Source organism: Chenopodium album, chromosome 9, assembly GCF_948465745.1.
Source record: "Chenopodium album chromosome 9, dcCheAlbu1.1, whole genome shotgun sequence".
Classification (NCBI taxonomy): Eukaryota; Viridiplantae; Streptophyta; class Magnoliopsida; order Caryophyllales; family Amaranthaceae; genus Chenopodium; species Chenopodium album.
In genome coordinates this window covers 45,778,854-45,799,643 of record NC_137842.1, presented here as the reverse complement: position 1 = coordinate 45,799,643, position 20,790 = coordinate 45,778,854, and positions in this window count along the sequence as shown.

Genomic DNA, 20,790 nt, shown 5'->3' with positions numbered 1-20,790 from the left:
ATCAAAAACCCCCAAATTGATTTTTTAGGGTTTGTCATGAAATTATTTATGTGAAGCAAATTCAAAGCAAAAATCAAAGGAAACTTACATGGATGCTTGTAGAGGGTCGAAAATGAGGAAAATAGCAAGAAATTACAGCAAATTGGTGAAAATTTGAACTCCAAAAGCACGAAAAAACTTCCGGCCACCAGCAGGACCGCCGCGACACGGTCAACAAAATCCGTGACACGGCGAGGCTGTCCCGTGTCACGGCGAGCTTCACAGGCGACGGAGCTCTGGCGGTTCAGACGGCAGCTCCGGCGGAGACAGCAACAGCAGAAGCGAACAACAGCAGCAACAAATCGCAGCAAAAATAAAAAAAAAAGAAAAAAAAAAGATCTGCAGAACCGCCGTGTCACGGTTGCCGATTACCGTGTCACGGTGAGCTTCGACGGCCGGCGGTTTACCTTAAACGTGGCACGACAATTTTTGTAAGCAAGAAGTGAAAATGGAGAAATATAGAGGAGATGAGAAATGGCGAAGATGTGAAGCAAAGATGTGATTTTAAAGCAAAAAGTAACCGTGCAACGGACCCCGTTAACCGTGCCACGGTTACCGTTATTTTGTAACGGCACAATTTGGCGATGCGCGTTGACCAATTCAAACAGCAAAATAAAATAAAAGGGGGGAAAAAGTTCCCGTGACACGGGATTCTGTCCCGTCTGACGGGAGTCATTCCCGTGTCGCGGGAAGTATTTGACGTGGCGCGACAATTCTGCACTTGGTCAGGGAATATTCCTGGCCTTTTTGACTAGTTTGACTGATTTTTCGAGATTATTGAGCGGTTATTTTTCGCTAGAATTACGCGGAAAATTCCAACTGATATTTAAGGGGGACTAAAATTACCATTTTACCCCTGGCAAGCGTCAAAGTCTATTTTTCCGCATTTTAAGCATTTAATATGGTCAGATAATCGGCTTAAAATTGTGAATCATCTGCGGCCCACGTTCGGGGATAATCAAACCATCATACACTTACCAATTTCAGCAATCGTCAGTTTTCCTCAGGCTTGGAAAGCGTTATCGGTGGATTTTTCTTCAAGTATAGAAAACCGCCAAGTCGGCTTTCCTCAGGCTTGGAAAGCGTTATCGGTGAATTTTTCTTCAAGTATAGAAAACCGCCAAGTCGGCTTTCCTCAGGCATGGAAAGCGTTATCGGTGGATTTTCTTCAAGTATAGAAAACCACAAAATTCCTTTGTCGGCTTTCCTCAGGCATGGAAGGCATTATCGGTGGATTTCTTCAGGCATAGAAAGACACCAAATTCGTTTGTCGACTTTCCTCAGGCATGGAAAGTATTATCCGGTAGCTTTCTTCAGGCTTAGAAAACTACCAAACTCTTCAGTCGGCTTTCCTCAAGCATGGAAAGCGTTTCAACAAATGTCACTCGGTGGATTCCTTCAAGCTTAGGAAGTTGCTGAATTCGTTTGTCACCGATACACTGGTGCCAGATACGTATTCTATCCTTTTACTCTTTTATCTGTGGAATTAACATTTTTCTGCAGGTATCGGCGTATGCAGAGTGATTTAGGATCGCAGAACGTCTTAAATCATTCTCCGTCCCTATCGGCTACTTTGACTATCGTTTTCGAAACTGACGTTTCTACAAACTCAGTCAAAGTGGGGGCTTCTGTAGACACCTAAAAATGTCTCTCCAAAACCAAACCCGATGATAAATAACCTTTCACCGCCACTACTGGTCGGGTTTAGTATTTAATCCCGAGAGTGCTTAAAATTCTTGAATGGTCCATGGATTAGTCTTGATGTTTGGTAAAAGCATAGTTTTAATTTCAGCCCAACTTATTTTGGCCCAAACCTTTTTATTTTATTGTTTTTTATTTATTTTTGGCCCGAACCTTTTATTTATTTTTATTTAATTATTTTCTTATTTTAGCCCGAATAATAAAAGCCGGAAAAAAGCCCGAAATTATTAATCGGCACTTAAAAAGCCGAAAGAAATTAGGGTTAAAAATGAATTTAGACGGAAAAATGGACTGGAAGTTCCCGCGCCACGACAGGCTGCCACCGTGTCACGGGAATCCTTCCCGTCTGACGGTGGGACTTCCCGTGACACGGGAGGTCTGCCGTGACATGGGACGTTCCGTGTCCTTTCCGCGTAAACCCTTAACGCGTTTTTCATCCCGTTTTCTGAAAATTTCCCGCGTCACTCCAAAACTGTACCGTGTCACGGGAAAGTGTACCGTCTGACGGTGGGGCTTCCCGTGTCACGGTACAGTCTGACCGTGTCACGGGATACTTTTTTATGGTTTTTATCATTTTAGGGTTCCGTGTGCTCCCTCAGCACATTTTCCCTATAAATACCCCCTCATTTCTGATGAACGAGGCACCGAGAATTTTATTATTTTTATTTTCTCTCTTCTATGCTATTAGCCTAAACACTAGCCTACCCTTTTCACTTCAAAATTCCTTCTTCAAGCACTCAAAGGAGTCCATATTTTACTCGAGGTTCTGTCCTTAAGCCAAGGCATGAAAGGTAGAATTGTTTGAGGGTTTGGCCCCAAAATCAACTTTATTTCATTTAATTTAATTTAGTTATTATTTTATTATTTTCTTGAAGTTACTAACTCGTTTATTATTTTGTAGTTGCAAACAAACAGAATCAAAGTAAGGATCATGATCCTTTATTATTATTATTATTTTTCTAACGATTTTGTGTTGTTGGAATTGTGATTAAATTGGTTTTAATATTAATATTTGTTCTATTATATTTATTGATCACCATATTGCATGCTAAAGGGAATATGTAATTGAAAATCACGCCTAATAAGATAATTTGGACAACCGGTTTAGGATCCTTTTTAATCTTGTTATTAATTGAAGTGATCACCAAATTTTTAGAATTATGTGTGCATTAATATTAAACCAATTTAGTTAAATAATAGTTTGGAGCGAATTGAATTATTGTTTGTATGCCTTTGAGATCACAGGAATGCTTTTCAATATAAGAATCGAGTAGAGGCCAATACGGGCGAATGTGACTCCATGACTCACTTCGTACCATCATCCCCGATCTTCCTTTCGTGGTTCCGAACCATATGGAGTTAGTAATCTCATGGATTATGAATGGGGTGTAACCTTCACGGGTCAATCGTCGTTGCCTATCGTTGTCCCTTATCGTGGTTGCCTTTTTATGATCCGTGAACGGTTTACAAGTTCCTTAAAAACTTGTTGGCGGCTCCCTACTTTTTTGTCCCTAATCGTATATGTCAATTCCCACTTCCTATGAGTGTCAAGCATATTCACAACATGCTTTTTACGTAGGCGCACTTCGAACGACGCCTACAATAGGGCCTTAGACCATCTCATAATACTCTTGTTATTTTCTTTACAAATTAATTCTATTATAAAAAGTGTGATACTAGTAAATAAAATAGTAACATCATACTGAGTATTAACAATATCATAATACTCTTGTTATTGATTGATGTTTTTGGGCAAATCTATGAGAATTTATAATACGAATTATGGAGTAGTTTTCACTTAGGTTTATATCATAATGTCCTATTCTTTTGAGTTTATGGGAAAAGAAGAGTAGAGCAAAGTAGGGCAGAGCAAATTTGAGCAAAATAGAACAGATTTCAGTAGAGTATGACCGGGCTTTCCTACACTTAAAGATGGGCATGGGTCGTGCCGGCACGCGGGCGGCACGGGCCCAGCACGATTCCGGCACGGCGGCCCACCTGTGGGCCGTGCCGTGAACAAAAATCTGGGAATCGGCACGAGCACGGCACGAGGCACGGTGGCCGCCCGTGGGTCGGCACGCCGGCACGTCACGTGGCACGGTCTGGCATGGCAGTGGTAATTTAATTTTTATTATATGTATTGTTGTTTTTTGCTAAATTAATAAAATTATTTATATAAACTTAAACATAATTAGATAAATAATTTTTATAACCTTAATTAAAATAAAGTTTGTTCAAAACAAAATATATTAACATTAACATTAACATAAATTAATAACATTATTTATATAAAATTAAGTTGTACTAAAAAATATTTATATATCGTTTTTTTTTTACGTTCATTTAAAAAAAAAAAAAAAAAAAAGTGGCACGGTTTGGCCCGTGGCCCGGCACGACACGGCCCGCCAGGCACGTGGGCCGTGCCGTGCCGTGGGCTGGGGTGTGCCAAATTTAGGCACGGCACGGCCCGCCGCGAAGCCGGCACGGCCCGCCGCGGCACGGCACGGCCCGTTGCCCATGTTTACCTACACTACAGAGCATAGGAAATTTCAGTAGAGCAGAGCAGCTCAAAAGAATAGGGCCTAAGTTATCCAAATGTACTATTAAAAAAATAACATACTCCCTCCATTTTTAAATACTTGCTTTACTTTCCATTTTCAGCCGTTTTAAAATACTTGTTTCATTTCCTTATTTGGAAAGCTTTTACAATATTTAATAAAATTCTTTCACTTAGAGCCTATTCTCATACGATTATTTTGAGTTCAGTTCAACTCTAATAAGTTCAGTTCAGTTTAGTTTAGCTCTAATATGTTCAGTTCAACTCTTAATTTCCTTCTCTTATAAAATATTCATTTCAGTTCAGTTTAGTTCAGTTCATTTATGTTCAGTTCAGTTCAGTTGAGTTCAGCTCTAATAAGTTCAGATCAGTTCAGTTCAGCTCTAATAAGTTCAATTCAGTTCAGTTCAGTCAATGAAAACAAGCCCTTAGGGTACCCACCATAAAATAATATTTTATTATTTTCATATTTTCTCCTCCATTTCTCTCAATTACTTTTGCATTTTACAATTTTTTATTTTTTTACATATCCCACTATCTCCATATTTACTTTCTCTAATTATCCTAAAACTCCGCACATGGAAAAATGGAGCAAGTATTTAAAAATGGAGGGAGTAGTAATTGCTGCCTATATATATATATATATATATATATATATATATATATATATATATATATATACACACACACTACCTCCGTTACAAGTTATGTGCAACGATTTGACATAAAGTAGAGAGGGAAAATGTCTAATCGTTGCACATAACTTGTACGGAGGTAGTATATATATATTTTCAAAAAACACTCTTGTGTACACCCAATTTACAAATTGACTTGTAGTCAAATTTGAATAACTTTTACTTTTTGAGTAAATTTATACCTGAGAAGCTTTTATATGGGCGTGAGAATGTGGAATAAGAACATCTTAATTTTTTTTTAGGAAATATGAACATCTTAATTCATTTCTCCAAGTATTGTAACTTTGGAGGATATTTCCTCTTAATAATATACTATGCAAAGAGAAAAAAAAAAGGAAAATTTGTAAATATTAAGTTAACCTTTTGGCCATCCGCTTATATTATGTCAACCTTTTAATTATTTCTCAACACATCAACCTTGTAATAGTATTAATTTTTATTATGTAAAAAAAAAAAAAAAAAAAAGACCTATTAAAACAGGTCAACTGGTTACCTGGACAACTAAGATGAAGGTAAAAAAGCTAATTTGATTTCTATCTTTTCTCTTATTCCCCAGTTTTCCACTTTCTTACTTCTTCTTCTCCATTCTTCCTCTTCTTTCTTATATTAGTTTAAAGCTAAAATAAAGCCCCAATTACCTTTCCTTGAAAATTAAAAATCCCAAATCTGATAAACAACCCACATACTCCAAATTTCTCCAAGATGAATGCAATTGAAAATCCCTAAGGTTGCGTTTGGATACACTTATTTCATTTCAATTAGTTGAATTCAATTTTAAAATTTCAATTCCTAGAATTCAATTCCAAGTCCTATATTTGGGAAAGTTAAGAATTTACAATTTTGAATTTCAAATTCTAAAAGTTGTTTGGCAAGACAATGAATTTCAAATCCTGAATATCAAATTCTAATAGCTATTTGGAAATACAAGGAATTTCAAATTCTGAATTTTAAACCAAGGTATATTTTGTAACAAACTGTAAACAAAAAGACAACATATCAAGATCTAGCTAGTAGTTTTAGTTCACAAACATCTAAATAAAGATACTAATCATTAATACATAATAAAACCCAATCTAATTTTTCCCCCTCCGATAGATTTTTTAACATTTCGAAATCATCTGTCCCATTCATGAACCTTTTCACAGCTTGTAGGACTTGGTGACGCGAGATCCCAAGTACACTCAAGACTACCTCGTAGATCTCTTGTGAACTTGGCTTCGGTGGCCCTTGCGTTCTGCTCACATAGTCCTTGAATGACTCTGCAAAACAACTCACTGCATCTGCTAGACGATCTCTCTTGAGCCTCTTGTTTGATCCTCCAGAAGAAGTCTCGGAGGTACTAACCCCTTTAATTTCGGTGTCCATTGCATCAACAGCCTCATCATGATGCCCAGCTCCCTCCCCAATTGCTCTATTTGAAGCAAACAAAGAACAAATATCATCCCAATTCTCAATGAATTTATTCTGATATGCAGCGGCTTAGGTAGCTTCCTACATTAGCAATAATCAACATCAATGTAAGGCAAACTATAATCAGAAAAACTGCAATAATTTAACATATAATCATCAATAATTTGTTCTGATATGCAGCGGCTTGGGAAGTTCTGTTTTTTGAACAACAACTCTGTATTTTGTATAATCAACATCACAACAGGTCTTAAGAAGATCAGAAAAACTGACTTTTTGACAAATGTTTGAGAGTTCCTTTTAGTTGGTAAGAATGGTCCCTGATTTAAATATAACTACTCAAAAATGGACAAAAAGCCATCATGAAATAATTCCCAGAAACAAGCTTGCATGTTATAGTCTATTCAATGAAACAAGGAATAAATGAAGCATACCGTACAGTACGTATACCAATCAGCAAGCTGTTCTGGAGGGATCACCACCATCTTCTTTTTTTCATCCCATTTAAACTTCGTGTAAGTTCGAATTTTAGTAATAACAGAATAGTGCTTCTTCCAAACCGGAATCCGATTCAGTTATAGACATGCCCAAGTCAGCCCTTAACTTGTCAACCATGGCTTGATATGCTTGTGACTTGAAATATCCATCACCCTTGTTCCCTTCATTTATTTGCTCAAACAATGTATTAGTAAGTATATCATCCATTTTTGAATTCCACGAAACATATCCTCTTCTATTAGGAGGACCCATAGGTTGTTTGCCTTGTCTTTTAGAAGTCATTGTTCCTAAATATCACAATGTAAACATTAGCAGACAGCCAAGATAAACAGAAGTCAGCTAAAAAATAATCTGTGATGCATATATCGTATCATGCATAACTTAGGTAAATTTATCAGCAATAAATGTTGGCAAACACAACACATTCAAGCACTAAACACTGTCCTTAAATGAAAATAGACCTAATAAAAACCATATAATCAGAAAAAACACAACAAATTCAAGGCAGACCTAGCTGTATACTTAAAGTAGCATATAATTATAAATAAAAACCATTAATCACCTATTATCCATTTCATTAAGTAGTCAAAATTCGAAGTATCCTCCCTTGATACTCTTTAAACATCTTCTTAGCAAGTCTATCCCTAAACTCATTCCACTTTTTTGTTGACCGAGCATTGATAATATGGTCTTGGGCGTGAAAATATCAATTAAACAATTAAATCACTTACTTGGATGCCTTGTATCTCTTTCTAATAACAAAATACACACGTTAGTAACTTCAAGGAAAATATAAAATCAAACAATTAAATTAAATAATTAAAATAAAGATTTGGGACCAAACCCTCAGAAATATCAAACCTTTCACGTCTAGGGCGAAGGCAACTTCAAACTTGGCTAGGTGTGTCTAGATCTTGTGAATGCGGAATTTTATTTGTAAAAAGGGTTGGTTTAGAAAGAGAGGGAGAGAATAAGCTTTAGCTTAGAGAGAGAGAAGAATTAGAGAATTCTTGATGAGAGTTGATCATTTAAAACGGAGGTTTAAGGATGCTATTTATAATGAAAATAAGCCGAAATATGATAAAAAAGAATCGGAGTTTCAAGAAGAATAAAACACGACGTTGGCGCCGCAATAGCCTCTGTCGCCGTGGTGTAGCGCTATAGGCAGTTTTCCACACGTTTTCATATTTTTTTATAAAATTAAGCGTACGAGGGGTAAAATCGCAATTTCATTTAAAACACTCCTTTTATTCTAAATAAAACTCATAAAACTCAATTATCAATGCTAATCACATTAGGATTCAAAAGAAGATTCTAGAAGACTATAATCAATCCTAATTGCATTAGGAATGATAAATCATAATAGGCCCTCCTCTAGATCATTAGACCGCATATAAGGATCAAACCGTGCCCTGTTTAGTAATTTGGCCATAACTTTCTCATTATTCATCGAAATTGGGCTTATAATATATCGTTGGAAAGCTTTTTTCGAACCCAATCCAACTACACTATTATTGGACCCTTGTTATGGACCAAACTAAAGTGTATTGGATATTTTCATAAAATAGGTTTTCGAAAAAGAGAGAGAAAGAAGAGAATTTTAATAAAAATTAACCGCAACACTAAACTTTCCACACTTTCACTTCATTCGATTAAGGTTTGACGTGAAAGGTATTCTTCACCGGGTTTGGTTTTGGGGAGACACAAATGGGTGTCTACAGAAGCCCCCACTTTGACTGAGTTTGGAGAAACGCAAGTTTCGAAAACAAAAGTCAAAGTATCGATAGGGACGGAGAATGATTCAGAACGTTCTGCGATCCTAAATCATTCTTGTAACGCCGATACCTGCAAACTAGCGTTATTTAAAACATATAAAAGAGTTAAGAAACGCGTATCTTACACCGTCGAGCACACCACACGTCTCTGGGAGTAAGTGATTTGTTGCTGCATTGTCGTTGTGACAACCTTCCACAAGCTAGGGAACGCTATCTTGCTGTTTTGATGTTGATATATCCACGCGTCTCTGAACAAAGAGCTTTTTTAAATATGTTCACGCGTCTCTGAACAAAGAGCTTTGACGATCTTCCTCAAGCTAGGGGATACCGCGTAAATACTACTATGCTTGTAACTGCCTTCAATTTCCACTGTGATAGTCTTCTGCAAGCCAGAGAATCCTATCAAAGACTGCTTCGCTTGAAACAATCTTCATTTGTTGCGATAATATTCTGAAGAATATCACCGAAGACCAACACTTTTCGATCCTTTAAAGTTCGCTTGAATTTGCTTTTGCTATGCCAGTGCGTCAGCGCTTTTGCTGCTTGTGATCCAGTATGTCGGTGTTTCTATTGTTTGTGAACCAATATGTCGGTGCTTTGCTGTTTATGAACCATTATGTCGGTACTTTTGCGATGAGCCAATGTTTAGGCCTTTTAAGCTAAGTGAGACGATCATTTATCAGGTCGATCACTTAATGTGATTGTAAACGAGCCGATTACTAAATCATGTCAATTGCTTATAGGGGCTAAATGACGTACCAAGAAACCTAAACTGCTGTACGAGGTCGAAATCATCATTCAGAGAGGCCACACATTTTGTCGCCGTTGCAACGTCTGCCAGAAATTGCCGTCGCCGTAATTTCTTCTTATCGCCTGTCGCTGCACTCTGTTGTGTGGCAACAAAGTTGTCGTGCGGCGCTGCACTCAGGTTTCCCAAATAAAACCCCTTTCTTCCTCATTTCACTGCTGTTGTTTTTTTCATTCGAAATTTCGCCACGAAACTTCAAATCGTCCGTTCTTGCTCGTTTCTCAACCAAATTCGCTCAAATTTGTTACAAATCGAAGCTTTGTTCATCTAGTTTGCTGATCTATGTAAGTTTTTTCCAAAATCACTCGATTTTTGCTAAATTTTGCACATGTTTATTCACAAATTTCTTAAAAATTCGAAACTTATATTGCTCAATTTGCTTTATTTGTCAAATTTTATGCCATGAAATTTCTTGATTATGTTTGTACATTGCCTTAGGAGTATTTTGAGACTTGTTTGACTCAATTTGGTGAAGAAATGAGCAATTCACCATTGTTGAACCTTTTAAGGTCGTGAGAACTATGTGGCTTGTTCTTGATGTTTTTGCTAGCAATTCTTGTCCAATTTGTCACAATAATTATCGTAATATTGCAAGAAATTGTTTGATTGCTTGAAAAATGCCATATATGCTTGAATTGAAATTGTGCTCTTTTTCAGTACTACGTACTCTGTTTTTTGCGAACACAGTATCATGCGGCTAGGCGAACCTTAGACACTATAGAGCCTTAATTTTTTATTAATTTTGCACAATGTAGTATGGTTAGACAGCAAGGTTCCGTTTCTCGGTCCCGAGACACACGACGGGAGCACGAGCCCGTACAGGAGGACACAGATCCATCCACTTCTCTCGGTCTCCGCCATGAGTGGGACGAGCGGACGTTGTTCTTTGCCCTCGAGCACCATATTTTTGAGAGGGTGCGTCGTGGGATTGTTTGTGGTAGGACGCGCAGTCATGGTTCGGGGAACGAGACCATAGGCAAGCTGTACAACAAGTATTTTTATGGCGATGAGGGGCTGCAACTGCTTTGGGAGTCCTGTGGGCTGACTGCCCTGTTCCGGGCTACTCAGGCCATGTCACTACTAGAAAACAGGTACATTGCGACGGAAATTTTTCGTCGGAAACACCTTGTTTTCCGTCGGAAAACCCATTTCCGACGGAATTCCGTCGTAACCTGTTGTCGGAAAAGTTGTTGTCGGAAAAGGGTGTTTTTCCGACGGAATTTCCGTCGTAAATGGGTTTTCCGACGGATTTCAGTCCGCCGAGAGTATTTTCAAGCCCGGCAAAGTCCCTCGGAAAATTCCGACGGAATTGAATTCCGTCGTAAATTCTCGACGGAATTTCCGTCGGAAAATGCTTTAAAAAAACAAAAAAAAAGCACACCGCCACCACGTACCACCGCAAGCCGCCACCTAACACCACCTACCCCCACCTCACACAACCAACCAAACTTTCACCATACCCACACCCAACACCACCTACCCCCACCTCACACAACCAGCCAAACTTTCACGATACCCACACCCAACCCCACCAATCGTATCACCAGCCCACACCAGAACCCCTACCCACCAACCACCCCACCACCCACCTAACTAGATCTACCACCCCACCACCCACCTAAATCGCCACAGCCACCTACCTAACTAGATCTACCCATCTACAACCACCACCACCACAACCACCTACCTAACCAGATCTACCACCCCACCACCCACCTCAGTCACCACCGCCACCACCGAAAATCATCCCAACCAAGAAATTAACAAAAAAAATAAAGAAAAAAAAATAAAATCCCAACCCAAGCCCCTAAACACGATCTCCAACAGCCACCACCCACAACCACCATAAATTGTAAAAAAATCCGATAAAACAACAAAATAACATCAAAATTGAAAAAAAAAATAGACACATACCTTATTTCGACCACACACTCGAAAATGGGTTTAAGAGGTCAAATTCGACCATGAAAACCCTAGATCTAGAGTTTTCATGGTCGAATTCGACCTAAAAACCTTTGATTTCAGCATGAGAAGAGAGAGAATGGACGAAATAAGATAACCCCTAACCTTTGTTGTTGTTAATGTCGGTGATTACTTGTTGAGTTCGGTGTTTATGTTGCTGTGGTGGTGGTAAAAGAGGGGAAAGTAGAGAAGAGAAAGAGAGGAGAACGAGAGGAAAGAGAAAGAGAGGAGAACGTGAGAAAAAGCGAACGAGAGAGGAGGAGAGGAGGGAAGATCGAGAGAAGAAGAGGAGATACAGAGAGAAGGACATAGAGGGAGAAGAAGAGATAGGAGAACGAGAATAGGAAAGATAGAAAGAGGCGGATGCTTTTAGGGTTTTTTTAGGAGGTAAATGTGTTTTATTTTTTTTTATTTGTTCCGACGGAATATTCCGTCGGAAACTTACGACGGACTATAAATCCGTCGGAAAAGGTAATTTCCGACGGAAAATACAAAAATTCCGACGGATATTTATTTCGTCGGAAATTTCCGACTAATTCATCGATTCTGTCGGATACAAAAATATCCCTTTTTCCGACGGAATATTGGGTCCGTCGGAAGCAGTCTGTCGGAATTAAGCTATTTTCTAGTAGTGTGTATTCGTTCGACGCGAGCCACCACGTGGTTCATGCTTTGGTGGAGTTCTTCTAGGACACTACCAACACTTTTCACTTTCCTTGGGGTGGAATGACTGTCACTCCAGTCGACTTCAGTCTCATCTCGTGACTTCGCTCGACTGCGCTGCCGTTTGACAGCTCTATTAGTGCTTTCTCTTCGATAGTCAAGGAGCAGTTGGGTCCGATCGCTGTTCGGGCCCGTGCTGAGGTGGAGCCATCACGACTTAGCTCCAGGTGCATTCGCCGGTCGATTTTGGCGATGGCTTTTGAGGACGATGCGACCACCCTAGAGCAGCGGGTGCGCATCTTTGCACTTATTTTGCTGTTAGGGACCTTTTCCCCTGACAAGGGTAGTCGGGTACTTCTTTACTACCTTCATGCTCTTCGCGATCTTCAGCTTATCGGGACTTACGATTGGGCCAGCTTGGCATACGCTGACTTCTTGCGGGGATTGCAAGACTCCTATCGCCACCGGTCTTACACAGGAAACATCTCACTCTCTAGCTTCTGGAGAGTCGTAGAGGTATACTTTATCTCTTTAAAGGTTAGCTCTAGACTTTTATTATCATTTACTGACATCTTTATATCTTTGTAGATTTGGTTCTACGAGTACTTTCCTTCGCTTGCGCCAGTGAGACCATCTCCTCGTGAGCTCCCTGTTGGCGCTTGTTGGGGAGGTTATTTTAGTGACCAGGCGGCTACTGCCCATGTCCGAGAGTTAATCCTCTTGGTATGTTCTTTTTGAATAGTTTTCATCCTTTATATTGTTTTTCGGTAGGGCTTCATCTTACAAACATATTTTGCAGGATCCTAAGGTGTTATACCAGCCTTGGGACGGTCTGGTTATTCCCGTGCTGGCTGCGCAGTACACCTCCGAGCGTCGCTACTTTCAGGGGACATATGAGGTGGCGGTGTACCTAGGAGAGAGTTGCTATTCAGCACTCTTCAGAGATCTTCGTCGTCCCTGCTCCTCCTCCACGCCACATGTTCCATGATGCGATGCTGCTTAACTTGGCGGAGAGGTTGCCTTCTGGTACCCCTTGGCGAACTTATGCTAGCTCGGGGCGATGCTACGAGGAGGACTTGCTGCCGTTGTTAGCTCCAGCCCCTGTTTTGTCTGAGGAGGCGGCGGTATGATTTTTGTCTTTTATTTCTTTGCTAAGTAGCCTCCAAGTGGTATTTTATTCACTTTGGTTTGCTTTTTGCCAGACTGAGCCTAATGAGTTCGTTTCTCCCCGGATGTCCATCAGCTATCAAGGGATGTACGATCCTATTGAGGAGATGATCCCCCAACTCTTGAGGATCAGCGCTTCGTAGAGCGATCTATTCCTCGTCACCAGACTCGGGTGAGTTATTTACTTGTCATTTGTTTATATTTGTCCTGTATCGTTACTGACTCGGTTTCTTGACAATTCTCGCGCGAGGTGGTGTCGGAGATGGCGAGGTGCATAGACGCCTTTCGGAGCCAGCTAGTGAGGATGAGGAACGTGGCTTCTTGTCGTCGTGACGACGCTGCTCAGGAGGTAGCTTTTCCTCTTTTGCATTGTTTATTTTTCTATTTTCTTTGTATTTGACTTAATTTGCTTTTGCAGGGACAACCTATCCCTTCACGTACTCGGATGAGACCCGAGGCGAGGAGAGAGCCGACTCGCTCTGGCACGAGACGTCGCCGCACTGCTTCTGGTGGCCGAGGCGGCCGATCTGATGCTGCTAAGGCAGTGGAGGGCTCAGGTTCTTCATCTAAGGGTGCACGGACTAGGCCGATGGGCCAAGGAAAGGCGACATCGGCTCCTGTAGGTGGTGGGATGTACGAGGTCGGCTCGTCGTCGTAGCAGCTTCCGCAGCCTCAACCTTTGCTGATTCATCATTAAGGCGACCTTGGGTGGACTGGTCCTGAGTTGAGTTTCCCTACTCTTGGCGAGACCGGAGCTGATGCGGAGCATACTCCTCGATCTGCGCAGTTCTTTGATATGATGAACATTCCTCATCATCTGCGTCCTTCAGCACCGTAGTTGTACCTGTGTTGTTTTATTTTGACTTTTGTAGGACTTTGCCGACTAACTCATTTATTAGACATATTTGTATATACAGACTTTTATCTATTATGACTGTTTTATCTTTGCATTTATTTTTCATTTTTATTTGCATATGTGTATGTGCAAAAAAATATTTGTGATTAATTTTGCGCAAAAATTTTCATAATTTTATTACTAATGGAGGGTATCCGACTTTCTCCCCAAAAAGAAAAGAATGAAAGATAAATCGGAACAAAACTAAATTTAATTAAGCTTGAATAAATCCAAAAGGAAAAGAAAATATATTAAATTAATATGTGTGGGGTAATTGAACAAAGGGTGAAATTGTAAAGTCACTGTACGAATTCCAGTCATAGCCAGAAAAAACGCGGTTTGCATAGCACGTTGAGGAAGCGCTGCAGCGCCGCTTGTCGCCACGCGCTTTGTGCTGCTGCTGTCGCCAGGCGACAGACCCTGTCGTAAGGCGACAAGCTTGTTGTTTGGCGTTGCAGTGCGTTGCCTCCGAATCCTTTCCGTAGTCAAACTGCACCGATTTTGTAAATAAATAGCCCCCCTAATCTGCCGATTTTCAGTATAATTCAAACATATTAATTATTAGCTTCTCAACAAACTGATTTTCCTCTTTAGGTAGCTTAGATAGGTGTATTCTACCTTTTCCAACTGGTTGGTGAGAGTTTCCAGATAGGTTTGGTAAGGGGCTAGACTTTCACTCCTTACTTTCCATCTTTTGGAAATTTGGTTGATGATCAACGAAGAGTCTTCGAATTTCGCAATTTCTTTACTCCCAATGCCAAAGCTGTTTTGAGGCCTACCACGCATGCTTCGTATTCATCATCGTTGTTTTTAACGTCGAAATCTAGCTTTATAGAGATTGGAACATGCTCTTCTTTAGGTGATGCTAATAGTACTCCAACGCCACACCCCTTTTGCTTTGAGGCACCATCGAAGTATAAAGTCCAAGTATCATCTTCTGTGACCATTAAGTCTTTGTCTGGAAATTCGTTGTCATGTACTGGCGTCGAATCTTCTATTGGGAAATTCGCTAGGAAGTCCAAGACCATAGATCCTTTGATAGCCTTTTGAGGCATGAATCTTACATCGAACTGGGCTAAATTGACTATCCACCTTAATATGCGCCCATTGAGTGTAGACTTTTCGAACAGATACTTAAGTGGATCCATTCGAGAAACTACAAAGACTTTATCCACGAGCATGTAATGTCTTAGCTTGGTTGTGGCCCACACCAATGCGAGGCACAATTTCTCAAGCGAAGTGTAGCGTACTTCATACTCGAGCATTTTCTTCCTTAGATAGTAGATTGCATTTTCTTTACCTTCTACATCTTATGCAAGCATAGCCCCCATTGTCTCCTTGGTGACTGTTAAGTACAACCTAAGAGGGGTCCCTAGAAGCGCTGGTGCTAATACGAGAGGATCTGCGAGATAGGCTTTGATCTTTTCAAAGGCTTTTTGAAACTCGTCATCCCATATTACTGGCACATTCTTTTTGAGATTCTTGAATATTGGTTCACATATCATTGTTAACTTTGATATGAACTGACTTATATATTGTAACCGGCCAATGAATCATCGAAATTGTTTTTCGATTTTGGGCGGTGGCGTTGACATGATTGCCTTGATCTTGGTTGGGTCTATCTCTATTCCTCTAGAGCTTATGACGTATCCCAAGAGCTTGCCTGAGGTGACTCCAAAAGCGCACTTAGATGGATTCAACCTCGATCATGTTGTATTTTCTTAGCCTTTTGAAGAATTTTCTTAAGGCTACCTGATGTCCTGGGCGATTTTTTGATTTCACGATCATATCGTCCACATATACTTCAACTTCTTTATGCATCATATCATGGAGTAGGGTAGTCGCTGCTCGTTGGTAAGTAGCACCCGCGTTTTTCAACCCGAATGGCATTACCATGTAACAGTAAGTACCCCAAGGTGTTATGAATGTTGTTTTCTCCATGTCTTCTTTTGCCATGAGAATCTGGTTGTACCCCGCGTATCCATCCATAAGTGAGAGAAGCGCATGATTTGCTGTATTAAATACTAAGATATCGATGTGTGGTAAAGGGAAGTCGTCCTTTGGACTTGCCTTATTTAAATCTCGATAATCGACACACATTCTCACCCTTCCATCCTTCTTCTGAACTGGGACGACATTTTCTACCCATTCGGGGTATTTTAATACCCTAATAAAACCTGCAGTTATTTGCTTTTGAACTTTTTCTTTTATTTTAAGAGCTACGTCGGGTTTCATTCGACGTAGCTTTTGTTTTACAAGTTTCATTCCCGGAATTAGTGGTATAGTGTGTAGAGCTATTTCTCTATTAATGCCTGACATATCTTCATATGACCAAGAAAATACATCGATAAATTCTTTAAGTAGATTAATTAATTCGGTTCTTTCTTGTTTATTAAGTGTTAATCCGATTTTAACTTCTCTTTTAATGGTTGAATCATTTGAGATATCAATCGTTTCAGTATCCTCAATTACTAATGTTTTCTTTTCAAGTGTTTCCATTGCTTTAATAATTTCTTTGTCAGTTTCATTGTTAGTTAAGTAATGCTCGTCATCTTGGGTACTTAAGATGCTTGGAGTACTTTTCTTGGAGGTTCTTAATGAACATCCTAACAGATTCTTTTTCAGTTTGTACTTCAATCATCCTAGCAGAGGTTTCTCTCCATTTATTGAAGAAAGAAGTGAAACCTTCATTCTCTTTTTGTTTAAGTATTTCAAGTTCCCTATGATCAGTTTCAACTTGAATATTGCATTTATACCTATCAATGAAAGCGTTTACAATTGATTCCCAAGTAGAGGTTTTCTCGTTGTCAAGGGAAAAGAACCATTATTGTTAGCAAATGGTCTCAAGAGATAAGGAAAATAAAGAATGAAATACTTTTCTATCAATCCCCTTAACATTCATTATAGTTTCAAGGGCTCTTAAATGAAAATAAGGGTTATCAGTGGCCTTGAACTTTGGGATGTCATTGGCATTGAACTTATGCAAAAGAAGCTCCTTGTCCACCGAGACCCCTTGCGAGCTAATGCCCTGGAACCTGTTATCATTAGATATCTTACTCATGCTCTCTTGCATGAGCTCTATTTGTTGTTGCTTCACAGTGTCATTAATTTGGAGGGTTAAGGTCTTTAGCAACTCAGTTCCACCAGCCATTTGCTTCTTGAGCTCGTTAACTTCTTCTTGACTCGCCGTTATCTTCTTGGCTTTCCATTTTCGACCGATTGGTTTATCAAAAAGTTGTACTTGAACGAAAAGGTTGTCTTTGATTAAACGCCCTTCCTTTCTTGACCACGTGCTGTGAATTAAACCATTTTACTTATTTTAATGATTTGACTCAAATTAACTTTGACTTTACGGGTTTATAAAGAAAAGGAAAAAAAAAAGCAAAAATAGGGTGTATATTTTTGGGAATCAAGTATATAGGTTCAAGCAAGTTGTTTAATTGGAGGATTAATATCCGACTTACCCCCCTAAAAAAATGACGGAAAACACGCGCATACAAGACTCTCTAGACATGGTCATACATATTAGTTTGTGCTTTATTTGTGAGTGCAAGTGACATGCTTTGACTCTTATGTAATACCATGGGACTAAGTGTTTAGACTCAATTAAGGACTGAACAAGGTTGCTGTCATTAACAAAATAATCGAACTGATTAATAAACTGTTTAATTAGACTCGTCGTGATGACTCGAGCAAAATCCTAAACTGTCGCCAAAGCAACAGGACTGTCGCCAAAGCAACAGGACTGTCGCCAAAGCAACAGGACTGTCGTCGCACACTGCAGTGCAGCGCCAGATGACATGGTTGTCGCTCGGTGTTGCACAGCAGCGTTTGGCGCTACAGCCCAAATTACTGCGCTATTACTGGAGCATTAATCTGGGACTGCTTTCAATTAGAGGTGATCGTTTGCGGGCTTGGACGGGAAACGGGCCGGGCCTATACTTCATTTTTTGTCCAACGGGTTAATTGTAGATAACCAGAGCCCTTTTATGCCGGCTTAATAAATTGTCCAAGCCCGCTCTATTAACGGGTCGGGCTTGCCCGCGGGCTCACGGGCCTAAAATATTTGTTTTACATATATCTAACACTAATTATTGTTTTTTTTATCATTTACATATGTTAATATTATTTCGATTTAGTTATCTTAAAAATTTCTTGATCACTAATGATACTAGAAAAAAACATATATAACTTATGACATATGTTAGTGAAAAAAAGGAAAGAATGAAATTATTTAGTACAAGTATAATGATTAAATATAAATTTGAAATAAATAGTTGTAGCTAATAATAGGTTAGATTCCAATATAGTCTCTTTGTATTTATTTTCTAAAATATACTACATAATCAACTAACTAAAAAATCATTAAACTATTACTTTTTGAAATAAACGGGTCGGGCGGGCTACCCACGGTACATATAGTCTTGTCCGTGTCCGCCCATTTATATTAACGGGTCGGGCCTAGCCCGCCCAAATTTTCAATTTTTTTCAAAATGGTTGTCCAAGCCCGCTTATTTTGCGGGCCGAGTTGGGCGGGTTTAGCGGGTTGACCCGTCCATGAACAGCTCTACTTTCAGTATTTTTACTCTACGGTACAGGCCTAAAATCGTACTAGGTCAGTTCTGATTAATTTATTAAACTTTAATTACTCAAATTAATTAATTACTTAATTAGGCAAAGTCCTATTAGTCATTAATTAGTTTATTTAAGGCTTAAACACAAGTCAAACAAACGGTTAGGAAAACACGTAGAGTATGCACAACAAATAATGCACAAATAGTGAAGTAGGCACAATATGATGCAATGAGTTTGCAACCTAACCATGGCTCTAGTTCTCTAAAGTTCGAGATATGGGTTAGTCAAAGATGGTCCATGGTTATGAGTTTGGATACACCGCGCGGAATCCTTACCTTTGGAAGGGTTGGCGCGAGTGGATGGGACCCCACGAGTTAAACTCGCTTCCATGGTTTGGTGAATTCAACATTCTCGGATGTACCCTTTGTTGCTCAGAGCGTTCAATCAGGTAGATGGAGCATGAATTCCCATAGGGTTATGTCCATATGTAGAACACATATGGGTTTCAGAAAAGTGAGAAAAACTCAATCAGGAAGTAGAATCGAGCCAACAGTGCTAGAACTAGTCGAAAAAAGAACGCATAATTCTGGTTCGGTATTGGAAGAACGCATCGCCAGCCAAAAGGGATTGTTGCCGCGATATAGCCCTGTCGCATGGCGACAAGATTTTCGCTCAGGACAGAGCCATATCTTTGGCAACAGGCTCTGTTTTCTAGACGCCAGTTCCAACATGCCTCAACAGCTTTCTGTATTCTTAAATTTTCCAGTTTTTCGCAGCATTATTTCGATTCTAGTTGTGAAAAATATTCCTCAAATTTCCTATGTGTAAAAATTCTATGTTTTTGACTCATTACGGATGGTCTTTCCAATGAGAACCTTTTTTATGCACATGACAATAATGTTAATCAAAATTACGCACATGAAGTACTTAGAACTTTTCGAGTCTCATCCTCTCATTCTAAATCATTGTTGAAATAAATTTTAGGAATTAAAATAGATTTCCTCCTTAGTGGAGTCGCTAGAAACTGTAGGGAATATTTCAAGCATTACCCCAAACTTGAACCCCACTGTGATTATACACTAAAGTACGGTGGCATCCAAAGGGAAGGAAGCTAGAGCAAAAGAGTCGCCAACAAGTTTTAGGAACTTATAAACCGTTCATAGGGTGAAGGTTACACACCTTAACGATCAAGGAGATCATCAACTCCAATAGGTCTGGAACCATGATTGGAAGTTCGGGGATGAAAGTACAAATCCAACCTAAAAGAGATTGAACCTGCCCTAATAATAGGCCTCTACTTTATTCTTCTTGTATTCATGTGCGCTTCCTGACTAACATGCAATCAATATGTTTACCCTTAACATGTTTAATCTATGTTGGTTGAATATTAATGCACAAATAAATCTATTATTGGCAATCACTTGAATTATAATCAAATTAACCCTAAACAAGATTATTAATTATCTTATTAAGCTTGAGTACAAGTTCAAATTCCCTTTAAACATGCATAAAAGGTGTGATCAAGCAATAATAATAAATATAATCAAGCAACATAATAAAACTAATAATGAATAATCATAATCATGTTAAAGCATAATAATTTTAGCAAGATCCTAGGCATGATACTAACAAGATTAATAACAAACCCTATCATGTCACTAAACAATAAAAATCAAAGCTTTAACCCTAACATGATACTAACATGCTATTAGGAAAGAAAATAGGAAGCATCATAGAAATCATACTTGATTTAAGGAACTTATTCTTTATCCTAAACATCATACTAAGAAAAGCATCCTAACATGATACTAGGAAAAGCATCCTAACATGATACTAGGAATCAAGATAACAACCTAAACATGATTTCTATATCAAAATATCAATTAAACAATTAAATCACTTACTTGGATGCCTCGTATCTCTTTCTAATAACAAAATACGCACGTTAGTAACTTCAAGGAAAATATAAAATCAAACAATTAATTAAATAATTGAAATAAAGATTTGGGACCAAACCCTCAGAAATATCAAACCTTTCACGTCTAGGG